This window comes from Lithobates pipiens, unplaced genomic scaffold, assembly GCF_037356315.1.
Source record: "Lithobates pipiens isolate NorthernLeopardFrog02 unplaced genomic scaffold, aLitPip1_a1.2 Scaffold_18, whole genome shotgun sequence".
In the NCBI taxonomy this organism is placed as follows: Eukaryota; Metazoa; Chordata; class Amphibia; order Anura; family Ranidae; genus Lithobates; species Lithobates pipiens.
In genome coordinates this window covers 600,195,001-600,214,467 of record NW_027507758.1, presented here as the reverse complement: position 1 = coordinate 600,214,467, position 19,467 = coordinate 600,195,001, and the positions used below count along the sequence as shown (strand labels likewise).

The following is a 19,467-nucleotide window of genomic DNA, read 5'->3' as shown; positions in this document are numbered from 1 at the left end:
CCTAATCCAATCATGTGTAGAGCATTTTCATCGGACCAAGTGCCACGCATGCTCAGATCAAATTCCTACATCAAAGCTATGGGTTACTAGCCTGATTGTAGTCCCATCGTAACGAAATTACGTCATCACGTTCTGAAAGATCGGATTTTTCGCCAACTTGGCCCGAACGTGTGTATGCAACAGTTTCGGACACAATACATCGGACTAAATCCGACGGGCAAAATCCGACGGATTTGGTTGGCAAAATCTCTGACCGTGTGTACGTGGGCTTATGAGTGGAACCGGACAGTGAGATATAGAATTAAAGTGGGAGTAAACTCCCATCTCTGACTTTAACCCATAGGTAAGCCTATAGCAAGGCTTACCGATAGGTACTATAAACATCTCCTAACCGTGCGCCGTATATGCAGCCGAAGACATCACTGGCGCGTGCGTTCTGAAGGAACGTCCACCTGAGCCATCCCTTCAGAGTTCTGTGCAGTAAACGGCGCCCCCAGTAAACATGCGTGGGAGTGACGTCATCGCGGCTGACGTCATCACATGCCTGACGAAGGGGTCCTGCGCGGCTCTGAAACGTTGCACTATCCTTGTGTTGTGATCATGCAATAAATCACCCGATTGGACGCTATTTGTGTCGTTCCATGGTGTGCTGGCAAATATCTTCACTGTGACTTGAACCAGTATCCAGCTGGTTGTTGCTGCAGCACCCAAATCCGAGAGCGCCTCCAGGAACGAGTGCGATGGGAATATGAAGTACTACATGCAATAAATCACCCGTTTGGACGCTATTTGTGTCATTCCATTGTATGCTGGCAAATATCTTCACCATCATGGCTCCGGCTAGTCACACAGACGGAGTCTACGGACCCAGAATTAAGACCGGGGGAAGATGGAAGGGCTTTGTTTTCTGGTAAGTTTCACATAATGTGTTAGTATGCGAAGCATGCTAGCACATTATGACATTACCTTTTAGGTCAGGAAAAAAATAAAAAAAATCACCCAGCAGTTTACTACCGCTTTAAGATGGCAACTAAATGTATTAAAGCTAAACTCCAGCCACGGTAAATATAGTCTTTAATAGCCAAAATAGAGAAAACATCACTGAATGCCTTTGAAAACCTAGTTATTGCCTTGTAAAAGTAGCAGTGATGTCATGAATGGGCTGTACATAGCCTGTGCAGAGAGCAGGGCTGTGGGTGGAGCCCAGCAGGCCCCACCCCCCTACAGGCTACCTGCAGAAATGCAAAATGGGATGGGTCGCCGAATAGGGTTGCCACCTTTTCTTCAAGCCAAACCCGAACACTTGCGGCACAGGGCAATATTTTTTTCTTTTTTCATTAAACACTATAGGATTATAAAAGGCCTGAGATATATTTGGGTGCCCCAAGGAGAGTAGAAATGTAGCGCACAGAGGGCACCAGTGGGTGAGGCCAAATTGCTCTTGCTGACATCATCAACCCACCCTGCAGTGATACCGAACCTGATCTCAAACAGCTGCCCGCAGCGGCAACAGATTTATGTATGACTATCTGGGTTACTTGGGGAGCCACAGCCTGGTCTGAATAATGTGTCCGGGTTTCAGATGGACTGAAACCCGGACAGATGATTCAAAACCTGAACTGTCTGGGTGAATCCTGGACAGGTGGCAACCCTATCGCCGAATGTGACGAAACACCTGCACAAGGAGAGAGAGAGAGAGCAGCGCTATGTGAGGGGCCAGCAGGCTCCACCCCCCTACAGCTACCTGCAGAAATGCAAAATGTGATGGGTCGCCGAATGTGACAAAACACCTGCACAAGGAGAGAGAGAGCAGCGCTGTGGGAGGGGCCAGCAGGCTCCACCCCCCTACAGGCTACCTGCAGAAATGCAAAATGTGATGGGTCGCTGAATGTGACAAAACACCTGCACAAGGAGAGAGAGAGAGCAGCACTGTGGGAGGGGCCAGCAGGCTCCACTTACTACAGACAACTGCAGGAAGGGGTGGGTAAGACCAGTCACCCTGCACAGGTAGAGAGAACAGCAGTGAGCGACCTTTATTACAGAAAGGTCTCACACTTGATTAGTGCACAAATCTGGGAGAAATACACAAAGCACGCCAAGATTCAAGGAAGAATACACATGACCATTGTATTTAGGCAATATTTGCTTATCCCGGAGTACAGCTTTAATTCAAATTTATTTAAGAAAATGTTGATTTATTTATTTATTTACGTATTTTCAATCTTAATACTGTAGTCTGGATGGGTATAAAAAGCTTGCAGTTATTTATTAGAATCTTCTTACCAACTGCTCTGCTCAGTAGTAATGGAAGCTTTAAAACTCAGGTCAGATGTGCTGGCAAGGGACATGCTGACAGGAGGAGAGAGCAGAGTGAGCTCAGAGATTAGCTTAAAGTGATACTAAAGTCTCGTTTTTTTTCCATTAAAAATATCATGCATGTTATACTTTTGCACAGAGCAGCCCAGATCCTCCTCTTCTCGGGTCCCTCTTCGGTGCTCCTGGCCCCTCCCTTCTGTTGAGTGCCCCCACAGCAAGCAGCTTGCTATGCCAAGCCACAGCTCTGTGTGTCCATTCAGACATGGAGCCGTGGTTCGGACCTGCTCCCTCTCTCTCCTGATTGGCTAACTGACTTTGACAGCTGCAGGCGCCAATGGCCCCGCTGCTTTGTCTCAACCAATGAGGAGAGAGAGTCCTGGATGGCTGAGGCACTCGCGCACATCGCTAGGGGGGCTGAGGAGGGCTGCTACACACAGAAGGCTATTATCTTAACCACTTTCAGACCGGACCATTTTGCTGGTAAATGACCAGAGGTCTTTTTACAATTTGGCACTGCGCTGCTTTAACTGGTAATTGCGCGGTCATGCAATGTTGTACCCAAACAAAATTTGCGTCCTTTTCTTCCCACAAATAGAGCTTTCTTTTGATGGTATTTGATTGCCTCTGCGATTTTTATTTTTTGCGATATAAATGGAAAAAGACCGCAAATTTTGAAAAAAAATGATATTTTCTACTTTTTGTTATTAGAAAAACCCAATAAATTCAATTTTAGTCATACATTTAGGCCAAAATGTATTCAGCCACATGTCTTTGGTAAAAAAAAAGTCAATAACTGTATATTTATTGGTTTGCGCAAAAGTTGTCACATCTACAAACTAAGGTACGTTTTCTGGAATTTACGCAGCTTTTAGTTTACGACTGCCTATCTCAGTTCTTGAGGTGCTAAAATGGCAGGGCAGTACAAAACCCCCCCAAATGACCCCATTTTGGAAAGTAGACCCCCTAAGGAAATTGATAAGTGGCATGTTGAGCCCATCGAATATTTTTTTTTTTTTGCCTCAATCGATTGAATAATGACAAAAAAATATTTTTTTTTTTACACAAAGTTGTCACTAAATGATATATTGCTCACACATGCTATGGGCATATGTGAAATGACACCCCAAAATAAATTCTGCTGCTTCTCCTGAGTACGGGGATACCACATATGTGGGACTTTTTGGGAGCCTAGCCACGTACGGGGCCCCGAAAACCAAGAACCGCCTTCAGGTTTTCTAAGGGCGTAAATATTTGACTTCACTCCTCACTACCTATTACAGTTTTGAAGGCCATAAAATGCCAAGATGGCACAAAACCCCCACAAATGACCCCATTTTAGAAAGTAGACACCCCAAGCTATTTGCTGAGAGGCATGTTGAGTCCATGGAATATTTTATATTTTGCCACAAGTTGCGGGAAAATTACAAACTTTTTTTTTTTTTTTTTTTTTCACAAAGTTGTCACTAAATGATATATTGCTCACGCATGCCATGGGCATATGTGAAATGACACCCCAAAATAAATTCTGCTGCTTCTCCTGAGTACGGGAATACCACATATGTGGGACTTTTTGGGAGCCTAGCCGCGTACGGGGCCCCGAAAACCAAGCACCGCCTTCAGGATTTCTAAGGGCGTTACAGTTTTGAAGGCCATAAAATGCCAAGATGGCACAACCCCCCCCAAATGACCCCATTTTGGAAAGTAGACACCCCTAAATTTAGGGGTACACTAGTGAGACTAGGTAATAAATGGCGGGTGCCCTGAAACTATAAAAAAAATAACTAACCAACCAGCGTCACCTGTAACAGTTATATGGTGATCACTGGTGAAAGGGTTAACTAGGGGGCAATCAGGGGGCTTTATGCGGTAGTATATGGGGGTCCCTGGCGCTATAAAAAGCTGCGGCGAACCTAAATACCTACCTGCCTAACTAGCGTCACCTGTGACACTAATACAGCGATCAGAAAAACAATCGCTTATTAGGCTGGGTTCACACTGGAGCGATGCGGGAACGCCACGAATCCGCGGCGGGTTCCTGCATCGCATGCCTCCCGGCGGCAGTTCACACTGCCCTATGCGAACTGCTGGGAGTGTCAGTGAAATGTTAATGACACCCCCAGATCAGTTCGCATATCGCAGTGCGATCTGCAAACTCGGATCGCATGGTGTGAACACCCATGCGATCCGATTCTGCTGCGGACCAAAAAAAGGGTCCCGTGCGAGTTTGCGGCGGGTGCGGCGGGTGCGACACGAATTCAGCCATACTATCTGTATGGCTGAACTCGAATCGCACAGAGATCGGATGTGATTTGCACTGCAGTGCGGTGCAAATCACATCCATTCTCAAACCGCTGCAATGTGAACCCAGCCTTAGTGACACTGGCGACCGGGGGTGATCACGGGGTTAAACCTTTATTGGGGGGGTTAGGGGGGTACCTTAGAACTAAAGGGGGCTAACCCTAACTGCCCTAACAGTTATTACAGTCACAAATGACACCAATGCAAAAAAAAAAAAAAAAGCAATTGGTGTCACTGTGACTGGGGGGGCAGGGGTAATTGGGGGGGTGATCGGGGGGTAAAGGGGGGGTGTGAGTGTGCCTGGCATGTTCTACTGTATGTGTGGTGTGTTGGTGCAACTCACCGATCCTCTCTCCTCGGTGCCGGAACGAAAAATACCGACACAGAGGAGAGAATACATCACTTCCTCTCCTGTGTTTACATTACAGGAGAGGAAGTGATGTCACGGAGGATTTCCATTAGTCGAGAGCGATCACGAGGGGGTGGCCATGAATGAATGGCCGCCCCCTCATCCCGGATCGCTCTCGAAGGAATGCCGACCGCCGCAGGCACCGGGGGGGGGGCCCGATCGGGCCCCCCACCCGCGGGCAGGCAGGGACTTATATATACGCCCATATGCCTGCCCGTGCCAAAAAAAGGGTCCCGTGCGAGTTTGCGGCGGGTGCGGCGGGTGCGACACGAATTCAGCCATACTATCTGTATGGCTGAACTCGAATCGCACAGAGATCGGATGTGATTTGCACTGCAGTGCGGTGCGAATCACATCCGTTCTCATAAACCGCTGCAATGTGAACCCAGCCTTAGTGACACTGGCGACCGGGGGTGATCACGGGGTTAAACCTTTATTGGGGGAGTTAGGGGGGTACATTAGAACTAAAGGGGGCTAACCCTAACTGCCCTAACAGTTATTACAGTCACAAATGACACCAATGCAAAAAAAAAAAAATGCAATTGGTGTCACTGTGACTGGGGGGGCAGGGGTAATTGGGGGGTGATCGGGGGGTGAAGGGGGGGTGTGAGTGTGCCTGGCATGTTCTACTGTGTAGTGTCGTGTTGGTGCAACTCACCGATCCTCTCTCCTCGGTGCCGGAACGAAAAATACCGACACGGAGGAGAGATTACATCACTTCCTCTGCCTGTGTTTACATTACAGGAGAGGAAGTGATGTCACGGAGCATTTCCATTAGTCGGGAGCGATCGCGAGGGGGTGGCCATGAATGAATGGCCGCCCCCTCATCCCGGATCGCTCCCGAACGAATACCGACCGCCGCAGGCACCGGGGGGGGGGGCCCGATCGGGCCCCCCACCCGCGGGCAGGCAGGGACTTATATATACGCCCATATGCCTGCCCGTGCCATTCTGCCGACGTATATCGTCGTGCGGCGGTCGGCAAGTGGTTAAAGGGGTTGTAAACCCTCATGTTTTTTCACCTTAATGCATCCTATGGTAAAAAAAAAACTTCTGGCAGTCAGCGGCCCCCCAGCCCCCCCCCCCCCCCCCATTTTACTTACCTGAGCCCCTTTGTGTCTTTAGCGGAGACGCACTGCCCTCTCTCCATGGGGTCTCGTCTCTTGATTGGATGGATTGATAGCAGTGCATCCATTGACTCCCGCTTCTGTCAATCAAATCCAATGACTCGGGGGGGGGGGGGGGCCGAGTCCTGCATTTGTGTCTGTGGATGCAAATGCTGGACTCGACCGCCCCCCCGGGAGAGTGCTTCTCCTAGGGGATTATCTTATATGGGGAGGAGCCGTGAGAGCCGCCCGGGGAACCCAGAAGAGGATGTTCGGGGGGCCACTCTGTGCAAAACTAGCTGCACAGTTGATCTACTGTATGTATATATTGGTAAAGGCTTTTTTTTCTTTTTTTCTTTTTTTAAATAACAATCACTTTAATGTATAGAATGCATTAAGATATAAAAAAAAGTCTGCCTTTACATCCACTTTAACAGTCTGCTGCTACTCCAACACTGTCCAATCACAGACTAGGTGCAGGGAGGTGACCAAAATGTAATGCTTAAAGCGGGGTTCCACCCTAAAGTGGAACCTCTGCTGATCGGATCCCTCCCCCCCTCCGTTGTCACAATTGGCACCTTTCAGGGGGGAGGGGGGGTGGAGATACCTGTCAAAGACAGGTATTTACACCCACTTCCGGGCATAGACTCCCGTGGGAGTCTACGCCATTTCCTGCCCTGCGGCGCTGTCTGCTGGGACACACACGGGTCCCAGTGACAGCGCGGAGATTTCCTATTGCGCTGCACGACTCGCGCATGCGCAGTAGGGAACCGGGAAGTGAAGCTGATTCACTTCACTTCCTGATTCCCTCACCTAGAATGGTGGCGGCAGCAGCCGAGAGCCGAGCAATCGATCGGCCTCGGCTGCCGGCATCGCTGGAACCCGGGACAGGTGAGTGTCCATTTATTAAAAGTCAGCAGCTGTAGTATTTATAGCTGCTGGCTTTTAATATTTTTTTTTTGAGTGGAATCCCTCTTTAACTACAGTGGTCAAAGTGAGGTCACCAACACAGCTGTGCTCTGTGGGTGAGCTACATAAAGCTCAGAGCTGGTTGCACAAAAAGGCAACTCAGATACATATTTGTTTCAATAATGTATTTTTGTTTTCTTGGGGGATATTTTAAAGTGGAACTGAAGGAAGTTTTTTTCCTATTGGGTGGGAAAACCCCTCTCAGATTATTTGTAGCATCTGTGTCCCTTTGAGGAGATTTCCCTTCATTTCCTGTCCCAAAGCCACAACAGGAAGTGAGAGGAAATCCCTCCAAAGTGAGGAAATACCCTGCCGTCACGAGTGTCACCATCGGTAGATTTCCCCTCTATTCCTGTTCTGGCGACAACCCAAAATGTGGCATTTTCTTTCTCTTTCGGTGATAACGATCACCAGGCCAAATAGAGAGTATGAATCTCCCTGATGGGAGCACAGACAGGGATGTATGGACACTGACGTGTTGATTCACCTGTTGGCTACATAGTTTTGCTTGGGGATTTCCACATGCACAGTCTCTGAACCATGTTCTTGCACACTATGGAGTCTCATTCCTATTGTATTTAAGCTAAGAAAAAGTCCAGCACAGAATGTGCCTTTCCATTGTGATGCCCATGGCAGGTCATTAAAGCAGAAAAGGGGGTACATATTTCTTAGGCATACCCAATAACTACATACCTCTCAACCATCCCAGAATGGACGGGACCGTCCCGAGACTTCATTGAAATCATGGCGTCCCACAAATCCAGGCTAAATCCTGGAGCCAAGTGTTGGAACCATTGTTTCTGCTGTGGGTGGACTCTTTAAATTTCTTTGAACAAAGTCACTGGCTTCAACCTATAGCTGTTGCCAGCTCAAAGGGCGTGTAATGATTTCAAGGAGGATGTCCCGTTGTCTCGTTGTGTCATTATCCTGGGTAGAGGGGAATTCTGAATATCACTTATGACATAATAGTGGGCATTATTAAAATTATTACAGTCACAGGCTCTTTTCCTACATATCTGTATCAGCTACGTCAAGAAGAATATCTCACCAATCAATCTTTTGTAATAGTTTGCCGCTCTGAACATTTGCCTTTGCCATGCTCACATTTACAGTTGTGTGAAAAAGTAAGTACATCCCAATGGAAAATGTTGACTTTTTCAACCTATTTGAACAGGCAAATGTTAGATCTTAGACCTTGTACACACGGTCGGAGATTCCAACGGAATGTGTCCTATCGGACCGTTTTGACGGATATTCTGACTGTGTGTGGTCTGCATCGGACTGTTTCCGTCGGAATATCCGACGGACCAAGTTTTCCAACTTGCCGGTAAAATTTTCCAACAAAATGCTCCTATCGGACATACTCCGATCATGTGTAGCCTACTCCGACGGACAAAGTGCCACGCATGCTCAGATCAAATTCCTAGACCAAAGCTATTGGCTACTAGCCTGAACGTAGTCCTGTCGTAATGAAATAACATCATCACATTATGTACAATCGGATTTTCCGACAACTTAGTCCAACCGTGTGTATGCAACATCACTTCCGGACCTCTTCCGGAATTAATCCGTCGGAATTACTCCGACGGATTTGGTTGTCGGAAACTCTGACCGTGTGTACAAGGGCTTAAACATACAAACAAAAATATTCATAGGTATAATGGTGTATTGTGGAAATGTGTAGATACACCCTTGGCACCAAAAGCTGGTATTGCTCCATGTAGCAGAAATTACTCTTTGTAGGCATTTTTTTAGAACTTCCCACTGGTCTCCGAAAATGTTGTCCCATCCTACATGCAAAATTCCTTCTATTGCAAGATATTTGTGGGTTTTTCTTGCATGAACTGTCTGTTTCAAAATCCCTCTACAAAAGGTCTTTGGGAAAGAAATCAGGGCTTTGACTAGGGCAGGCCAATACTGTATCCTGGCCTAGGCCGACAAGGCCCAGGCCTAGGGCAGCACTTTGCAGGGGGGCAGCACAGACAGAGTCCCAGTTAGTGTAGCGTCAGTCTTATGGGGCAGACTGGGCTGAGAGGACTGGGCTGAGAGGCAAATTAGCGCCCCCATAAAACGGCTGCCCTGCTTCCAGTATGCAGGCGGCCGGCATTCCGCAACTGTGGGAGGGGGGGGGGGGTGGCGCTTCTAATTTTGACTGTCCTATCATCCTGGACCACAAACCTTCCTCACTGTGCTATATGTTTTCTGCTGCACCATTGGCGTGGGTATATCTTCTTAGTCCTCTCCATAAAATGATCAGAAATTTGTGCTTAAAGTAGGACTATAGGCAATACTTTTTTTTTTTTCATTTTGGATGAAATATGGGAAGTTTATTTTTTACCATCCCTATCCCATTGCACAGATTTCCCTTCATTTCCTGCCCCATAGTCAAACAGGAAGTGAGAGGAAATCTGTGCAAATTAAGGGAATCCATTGCCCCCAGGCCCTCAGAACTAGTGTCCCTACCTGAGAATTTCAGGGCGGGTCTTAAACAGCAAGGGGTGTGGCCTTGACAGGAAGGGGTGGGTCATATTTAAATTAGAGGGTCACGAGTTTAGTCAGGTCAAGGGCAGCACAAAACCTAAATACACATCCGGGGCAGTCCATAATCCTCTAAAGTCATCCATACATGGATCGCTATTTGACCAGTTCAGCAGGGACTGGCTGAAATTTCGATCCATGAATGGGCAGGGCGGTTGTACAGATGTCAATCTACCGATCGACTTCTGTAAAACCACGCTGTCAGATTTTCTCGACTGCTAAAGCCGGCAGCACTGATCAGCTGTATTCTGACATTGGGGAAGCCTCCCTACTGTCAGAAAACAAAGGCTCAACGGGGAGGATTCTTCCATCCACATCGATTGTATTGGTGTTGGAATTAAGTCATTTTTTTTCTTTTCGTTCAACCCAGTGGGCTGTTTATTTCTTTTTTAACCATTCCTTTGTAGATTTGCTAGTTTGCTTAGAATCATTATCATGTCAAAAGACCCATTTCCGGATTATCTCCCGACCACAACACCATCTGCCTGGAGTTTGCATGTTCTCCCTGTGCCTGCGTGGGTTTCCTCCGGGTACTCCGGTTTCCTCCCACACTCTAAAGACATGCTGGTAGGTTAATCAGATCCTGTCTAAAATGGCCTTAGTATATCTATATGAATGTGTGTTAGGGACCTTAGGTTGTAAGCTGCTTGAGGGTAGAGACTGATGTGAATGTACAATGTATATGTAAAGCGCTGCGTAAATTGACGTCGCTATACAAGTACCTGAAATAAATTAAACTTTGGTCAGGAGGCATATTATCAAAGCACACTTTGATATGATGGAGACTGTATAATTGACACAATGACTGTGAGCCGCTCATGCCCTGAAGCAGCAAAAGCCACCCCAAACCACATTTCCATCACCATGCTGGTAGAAGGTTCTTCTCCTGAAATGCTGTCTTTGGTTTACAGCAAGCATGACTACTTTTACTGTGACCAAAAAAAATAAAAATCTATCTTTGATTGTTCAGTCTTCAGGACATTATTGTAGAAGGCTTATGGTGTAAGGTGACCAGATTTTTAAGATGAAATCTGGGGGACATATTTTTTATTTTTTTTTACTAGTAATGGCGGCAATCAGCGTCTTATAGTGGGACTGTGATATTGTGGCGGACAAATCGGAAACTAAGTGACACTTTGTGGGAACCAGTGACACTAATACACAGTGATCAGTGCTGAAAATATGCACTTTCACTGTACTAATGACACTGGCTGGGATGGGGTTAACTGCTAGGGCAATCAAAGGGTTAAATATGTGCCTAACAAGTGTTTTCTCACTGTGGGGGAGGTTCTTTTACCAAGGCCCCTTTCACACTGGGGCGGTGGGTGCGTCAGCGGTAAAGCACCGCTATTTTTAGCAGCACTTTAGCGTAAATTTTGCGGTGCTATTCGGCCACTAGCAGGGCGCTTTTACCCCCACTAGCGGCCGAGAAAGAGTTAAAAACCACCCGCAAAAGGGTTAAAACCACCGCAAAGCACTGCTGCAGCAGCGCTATGCCGGCGGTATAGCCACGCTACCCCATTGATTTCAATGTGAAGGAGCGGTGTATACACCACTCCTTCACCGCTCCAAAGATGCTGCTAGCAGGAGTTTTTTAAAGTCCTGCCTGCGCATCGCTCCAGTGTGAAAGCCCTCGGGGCTTTCACATTGGAGAGACAGGAGCGGCTCTTTCAGGGCATTTTTGCAGGTGCTATTTTTAGCGTTGCAGGGCCTGCAAAGCGCCCCAGTGTGAAAGGGCTCTAAGGGAAGCCATAGATACCTGTCCCTGCTATGCAAGAACACAGGATCAATGTCTTCCATACTGACAACACAGCGATCTGCCTTGTTTACATAAGGCAGACTGCCGTTCTACCTGTGTACAAAATGATCAGTGGGTACCAGCAAACATTGAGTCCGCTGGACCGGCTTGATCGGCTCCGATACCCAGAAATACAGGATCACGTATATATACATGATCCTGCGCAGCGCGACCGCCCTGTAGCAGTAAACCTGCTATGAAGCGGTCGGCAACTGATTAAGATCATCAGCATTATGATAACACGCAGGCAACAGACACTCTATCATGGCTCTGACTGGCTCTGTCACAGTGTGTCACAGAACATGGCTGCTGGGTGCTGATTTGGTTAACTTATGACCAATAAGTTAACCAAATCAGCACCCAGCAGCCATATTATGTGACACACTGTGAGAGTGCACTGCCAACCAGAGCCATGCTAGAGTGCCTGCTGCCTGTGAGTTCTGATACCATCCATTATGCCAGAGAGACAGACACAGTGCAATGCAGTCTATTCACAGATACTCCTCAATGCACACCTGTGTTGAAGCCTTTAAGGCACTGGCAGCCCCACAATCGGATTCGTTTCCCCTCTGTTCCTGCTGCTGGACACTGTCAGCTGAGCTCAGATGCCGCTCTCTGCCTGTCGCCGTCGCTGCCATCCGCTCACCTCACAGCCTCTCAAGTCTCACTCTACGGTCCCCATCTACTACTGGGTGGGGAGCAGAGGAAGACCACTCCGCTGGCGAAGGCAAGGAAATAGGCAGGTTGCTGGCTGGGACTTGGTCAAAGGCAGAAGAACGTGCAACCGGGAGTGGAATGGGTATGCAACCGAAACTGAAGAAATAGTCCCTCTGCTCTGACCAGCACATGATCATCAGAAAGGGGCATAGATAATGGAAAAAATGTACCCCCTAAACTAGTCTGCGCTCACTGTCGTTGAAATTGCCCGGCCCCTGTTCAAATCCAATCCGGGAACGGAACCGGGGACGGAATTGGTGCGGGGACAGTGTCTTCAGTCCAGGGAATGTCCCTGGAAACCAGGGATGACTGGTCACCATACTATGGTTGAGATTTACTAAAACCGGAACATGCAGAATCTGGTGCAGCGCTGCATAACAACCAGCTTCCAGGTTTTAGGCCGGTGTTCGGTCAGAATCAGCAACCAATCAGATTAGGTAACGTAAGTGGCATTCCGTCAGCTGAATACTCACTGCACATGCGTAGCAGGTTTGCCGATCTGACAGAGCAGCCGCAGTCTTGAATTTCACAGTCATTTTAGCAATAAACTGAGTGGATATGAATAAATCTAGTATATTGACATTTGTGATGCTGTTTTTAATGTTAAAATTTGAAAGAAGCTGGACGCCAGCAGTAGGAAGGTGGTGGAGGCCATGTTGGTACACCCCGCACTAGTCAGTGCTAAACCTTTACGTTTTGAAAATCTAACATGAAAACAGCAAGACAAATCTGAATATACCATGTTCATTTATATATACGCTCACTTTATTGGTCAAATGACCGTGAAAATTAAGACATAGCTGGGTGTAGTAAGATGTCCGCTGGCATCTTATGACTGCAGGTGTTCTGTCAGATTGGAAAACCTGTGCATGTGCAGTAAGTATTCGGCTGACAGAATGTCACTTCCGTTACCTAATCTGATGGGTCACAGATTCTGATGGAACAACAGGTTCACACTGGTATGACCCGACTGTTGTACGACTGTCATCCTACTTTGCCCTGTGACATCGATCCTACTTCGTCCCGACTTGAATGAACAGGGTACAATTTTGCTCCCACTATGAGACAGTCTGACTTGTCCTTTGACCAATCAAAACAATCCCAGTGTGACATAAATTCCTTTTCCTGCTGCTGTAATCACCATGTCAGATGTCTCAAGTTGGATGGTTAGGACGAGGATCTCCTACATCACATACCAAAGGGCCGCATGCGGCCCTTGGACCAGAGGTTGGGCGCCAGGGCTCTAATGTATTGCCTATATCTGTATGCACTATTTGAGTCAAGATTTAATGTTTGCCTGTTCAGATATGGTGAAAAAGAAGGCAATTGCCATGGGGTGTACTTACTTTATTACATGACTGCAACAAATTATAATTGGGTGAATGTGCATCAGAAGAATGTGGACAGCCACTGAACAGCCTACAACAGTAAGCCGAGAAAACAGTTTTTAAGGTGTAACTAAAGTCAAGACTTTTTTTTATTTTAAGTTTTAGAGTGGAGAGGGATTAGAACACTTGTCAGTTTTTATTGCTGTCTGTTTCCCCTGTAGGGGAGAATCACCACCTCTATTTGTCCTGTTTATTGTTATCATCAAAAGTAAAAGAAAATCTCACATTTTGGGTTGACGTAAGAAGTCTTAGATGGGAAATCTTTCAGTGGTGAACACTAGTTCTGTTGACACCCAGGGATTTCCTCTCACTTCCTGTTCTGGCTATGGAACAGGAAGTGAAGGGAAATCTCCCGACAGGGGTTATAACCCTCCCTTACTCTATCCAAAATGGAAAGAAAATGTTTTGCCTTTAGTGACCCAGAAGGCAAATTTGACAGCTGGAGCTCTCCATAGTGCTGAAAGTATGTTTGTAACAAATGTAACCACTAGGAAGATTAATATATCCATATATCTATATCTATCTATCTATCTACGGTAGCTATCTATCTATCTATCTATCTATCTATCTATCTATCTATCTATCTATATATATATATATATATATATATATATATATATATATATATATATATATATGCATTGCCTTGAAAAAGTATTCATACCCCTTGACATTTTCCACATTTTGCCAAAAACATACATGTATTGTATTGGGACTTTATATGATAGACCAAGTGGCACATAATTGTGAAGGGGAAGAAAAATTATAAATGGTATAATAGAGTTTTCAACATTTTTTACAAATAAATATCTGAAAAGTGTGGTGTGCATTTGTATTCAGTCCCTTTTACTCTGATACCCCTAGCTAAAATCTAGTGGAGCCAAGTGCCTTCAGAAGTCACTTAATTAGTAAATAGAGTCCCCCTTGTGTAACAACTTAAGCTGTTCTGTGAAGCCCTCATAGGTTTGTTATAGAACCTTAGTGAACAAACAGCATCATGAAGGCCAAACAACACACCAGACAGGTCAGGGATAAAGTTGTGGAGAAGTTTAAAGCAGGGTTAGGTTATAAAAAAATATCCCAAGCTTTGAACATCTCACAGAGCAGTGTTCAATCCATCATCCGAAAATGGAAAGAGTATGGCACAACTGCAAACCTACCAAGACCTGGCCGTTCACCTAAACTGACAGGCCGGGCAAGGAGAGTATTAATCAGAGAAGCAGCCAAGAGGCCCATGGTAACTCTGGAGGAGCTGCAGAGATCCACAGCTCAGGTGGGACAATCTGTCCACAGGACAACTATTAGTCGTGCTCTCCACAAATCTGACCTTTATGGAAGAGTGGCCAGAAGAAAGACATAAGAAGTCCCGTTTGCATGTGGGGGACACAGCAAACATGTGAAAGAAGGTGCTCTGGTCAGATGAGATCAAAATTGAACATGGCCTAAAAGCAAAATGCTATGTGTGGTGGAAAACTAACACTACACATCACCCTGAACACACCATCCCCACCGTGAAACATGGTGGTGGCAGCATCATGTTGTGGGGATGCTTTTCTTCAGCAGGGACAGGGAAGCTGGTCAGAGTTGATGGGAACATGGATGGAGCCAAATACAGGACAATCTTGGAAGAAAACCTGTTACAGTCTGCAAAAGACTTGAGACTGGGCCGGAGGTTCACCTTCCAGCAGGACAACGACCCTAAACATACAGCCAGAGCTACAATGGAATGGTTTAGATCAAAAAATATTGATGTATTAGAATGGCCCAGTCAAAGTCCAATTGAGAATCTGTGGCAAGACTTTTAAATTGCTTTTCACAGACGCTCTCAATCCAAACTGACAGAGCTTGAGCTAATTTGCAAAGAAGAACGGGCAAACATTTCACTCTCTAGATGTGCAAAGCTGGTAGAGACATCCCCAAAAAGACTTGCAGCTGTAATTGCAGTGAAAGGAGGTTCTACAAAGGATTGCCCCCCGGGGGATGAATACAAATTTACCCCACACTTTTCACATATTTATTTGTAACAAATATTGAAAACCATTTGTAATTTTTCTTCCACTTCACAATTATGTGCCACTTTGTGTTGGTCTATCACATAAAATCCCAATAAAATACATTTACATTTTTGGTTGTAACATGACAAAATGTGGAAAATTTCACAGGGTATGAATACTTTTTCAAGGCACTGTGTGTATTTTTCTGTATATATATATATATATAAATATATATAACAGTGGTGGCCCATGCATTAAGGGCGCACAGGCGCCACCCCCTCTCTCCTTCCACCCCCTCTATGACTAATAGATAGATTCATGCATTGCATGAATCTACTGTATCTATAGCTGCCACTGCAACCCCCTATTCAGGCGTCCGGCCCCTTTTGGGGGGCAGGGTGCCTGAATTACAGTGGAGGGGGTGTTTTTGAAGCACCTGATTAGAGCCATAGGCTCTAATAGGCGTCAAAAAAGGTGACCTGCGAGCATCATGCTGATGGCACAGTGGCAGCAGTTGAGGACACAGTGGCAGCATTTGATAGCACAGTGGCAGCGTTTGAGGGCACATTGGCAGCGATTGATGGCACAGTGGCAGCGATTGATGGCACAGTGGCTGTGATTGATGGCACAGTGGATGGGATTGATGGGCACAGTGGCTGCATTTGATGGGCACAGTGGCTCCATTTGATGGGCACAGTGGCAGCATTTGGTGGGCACACTGGCAGCATATGATGGGCACACTGGCAGCATATAATGAGCACACTGGCAATTTTTGATGGGCACAGTGTCAGTGTTTGATGGCATGGCTGCAATTGATTGCACAGTGGCAGCATTTGAGGACACAGGGGCAGTGTTTGATGGCACAGTGGCAGCGTTTGAAGGCACAGTGGCTGAAATTGTTCATTTAAAAAAAAAAAAAAATTGCGCCCCTCCAAAAAAAAATTGAGCACCAGCCGCCACTGATATATAACATGTACACTTTTTTTATTCAATATCTATATATCATATCTATGTTCAAAATTGAAAACCATATTCATTTCTCCATTGTATTTTCAGTCTGTTTATTGATATTCAATGGCATGTACAGGTAGATTCTTTGAACAATAGGCAGCAAATAAAACATACAATGAAACATTGCCATTAAAGTGTTACTAAAACCCACAATGGTAAAAATCAGTCTGTAAAGTAAAACATGCTTGTTATACTCACTATGGAACCTAAGGACCCTTGCATTGTGTAAAAAAGGCTGTTTGATCCTGTCCTCCCCCTCTACTGATAGAACAGAGCCTCGGGGCACTCTGCACCTCCTCAGTTTGGTGTGTATTGCTGGAGAGGTTTTTTTTGGAGGGTGCATGTGATTAGTACAGGGCCACTGTCCAGACAGAGGGTCAGGGGTCATGCAGCCTCATAGGACAGTCCAGAGGCGTAACTATAACCTTCAGGGCCCATGTGCAATACATCATGAAGGGCCACCCTGTCCTCCGACCAGAGCCCTTCTCACTGATCCCGGGGCCCTTCACACTGATCTCGGGGCCCTTTACTCCCATCATCACTTTGGTGAAGTATCAGGGATCTAAACAGGCCCCTGATGTCTCACTTTTGAGACAGAGAAAGGGACAGAGGACAAATTCATATCTCCCTTTCTCTTCAGCCTCAGCTGCACAGAATGAATGAACAGGAATAGCTCTGTACAGAGCTCCTTGTTCATTCAGAAACTGAGGCATAGTTAACGCAGTCTACTTTGCCCCAGCTATGAATGAATAAAAAAAACAAAAAAAAACAAATGGCACCGATTACTGACTCTATTCATTAAGACTAGGAAGGGGCTGGTAAATTACACATTTACTGGCTCCTTCTCCGCTCTCTATCCTGACAGACCCCCTGCAGCAACCGGCAGGAGGTGAGAGGGGGCAACCCAGCAGCGCTGTGGGGGAGACGGATGAGGGAAGCACACAGGAGCCCAGGGCAGGGAGGCGGCAGGAGTGGCATGTAGCGTAACCAATGACCTCCATTTTCCAGCTGCAGAATGTCTACAGGGAGGAGAGGAGGAGAAGCAGGCATTTATTGGCTACATGGAGAGATTGGTTCCTCTACATGCCACCGCTCTCCTCTATTCAGGCATACGGGGCGGTTACATGGACCCCCTGGAGCATGGGGCCAGGTCGCAGTGGTGACCCCTGTATGTAAGCCCTGGGACAGTCAGAGGAGAATGAAAACTCCTCTTACAAGCTTTAACCAGTGCTTGGCTGGACACTGATAGAAGTCATAAGACTGCTATATACTGCTGATGAGAAAAGGTACTTAGCTGTTTGTATTTACTAAAATAATTGCATTTCCATGTTCTGTGTACTGTGGGAGGCCAGATATAATGAACACAGGTTCCTGGATTCAGCAACACTTTGGGGGTTATTTACTAAAGGCAAATCCACTTTTGCATTACAAGTGCACTTGGAAGTAAAGTCGCTGTAGATCTGAGGGGGACATGCAAGGAAAAAAAAAATTGAATTTTAGCTTGCACATGATTGGATGATAAAATCAGCAGAGCTTCCCCTAGTCTTCAGATCTTCCCCTCAGATCTATAGCAACTGCACTTTCAGTGCACTTGTAGTGCAGAGTGGATTTGCCTTTAGTAAATCAACCCCTTTAAGTATTACACATCTAGCAAACAAGGTACATAACATCTGTATGAGTAAAATGGAACAGGGAATGTTATAGGCCTCACACACACTGGGCTTCAAAATCACTGCTTTTACAGGCGTTTGACTATTGTAAAGCCTGTAAAAGCACCTCTATGTTAGCCAATGGGGGGGATTTACTAAAACTGGAGAGTGCAAAATTTGGTGCAGCTCTGCATAGAGACCAATTGACTTCCGGGTTTTTTTCAAAGCCTTATTGAACAAGCTGAGGTTAGAAGCTGATTGGTTACCATGCAGAGATGCACCAGATTTTGCACGCTTATGCCGCGTACACACGATCGGAATGCTCGTCGGAAAAAGCTATGATGGTTTTTCTTGGCTTGCATACACAGTCACACAAAAGTTCGCTGAACATTCGACCGTCAAGAACGCAGTGACGTACAACACTATGGTGAGCCGAGAAAATGAAGTTCAATGCTTCCGAGCATGCGTCGTATCGTTTCCGAGCATGCGCAGGAATTTTGCGCGTCGGAATTGCTCCAGACAATCAGGATTTCCGATTGAAACTTTTTCCGTCGGAAAAATTGAGAACCTGCTCTCTAATTTTTGCTGGTCGGGAATTTGGGCAGCAAAATTCTGATGGAGCATACACACGGTCACATTTTCCGATGAAAAGCTCTCATCGGTCTTTTGCTGGCCGAATTTCCGATCGTGTGTACGCGGCATTCGTTTTTAGTGTAAGTATCTGTTCATGTCTATGCTTTTTTCTCTGTTGTATTTATGAGGCAGCCATGGTTATCATGGTAAATCAACCCCTATGTGGCCATGCACACATAGACATTTATAGACATATTAGAAGAGTAGCGTTAACAGGCTGGAAAAAAAAAACCCCATCACCAACACATTTAGGAGAGGAGCATTTATGCAGAAAAAACACTTGACACTCGTCCAAACGTGCTTAAATGCTAAATGCATTTAGCGCTTAAGCATCCATTCCAGTGGCTAGAATAAATGAATGTTCTGGCCAATGGAATCCATTAACACTCAAACTGTTGACGTGCCTGAAGGCATCAAATTAGGGTTGCCAGAGGGGGGCGTGTCCGGATGTGAAGCGGAGCGGACGTGTGTCTGGGGAGCTCCGGCCATCCGCATATGAATCCTGTGCCATCCTGCTAAGTCCTTGGCCCAAAAGGAGTGTTTTTTTGCCCAGAAGATCCGCTGCCCTGCCGTGAGGTGTCCGGAGAGGCTATTGTGGAGTGGGGGACCGTGGAGTCGGAGATACGACCGCTCATCCTCCTC

At 46.3% G+C, this 19,467-nt stretch overlaps 1 protein-coding gene across 1 annotated transcript in view; it reads left to right on the top strand.

The window, feature by feature from the left end:
• Positions 1 to 19,467, top strand: part of EFR3B (EFR3 homolog B) — a 385,565-nt gene that overhangs the window by 1,114 nt on the left and 364,984 nt on the right. The window lies entirely within an intron of this gene.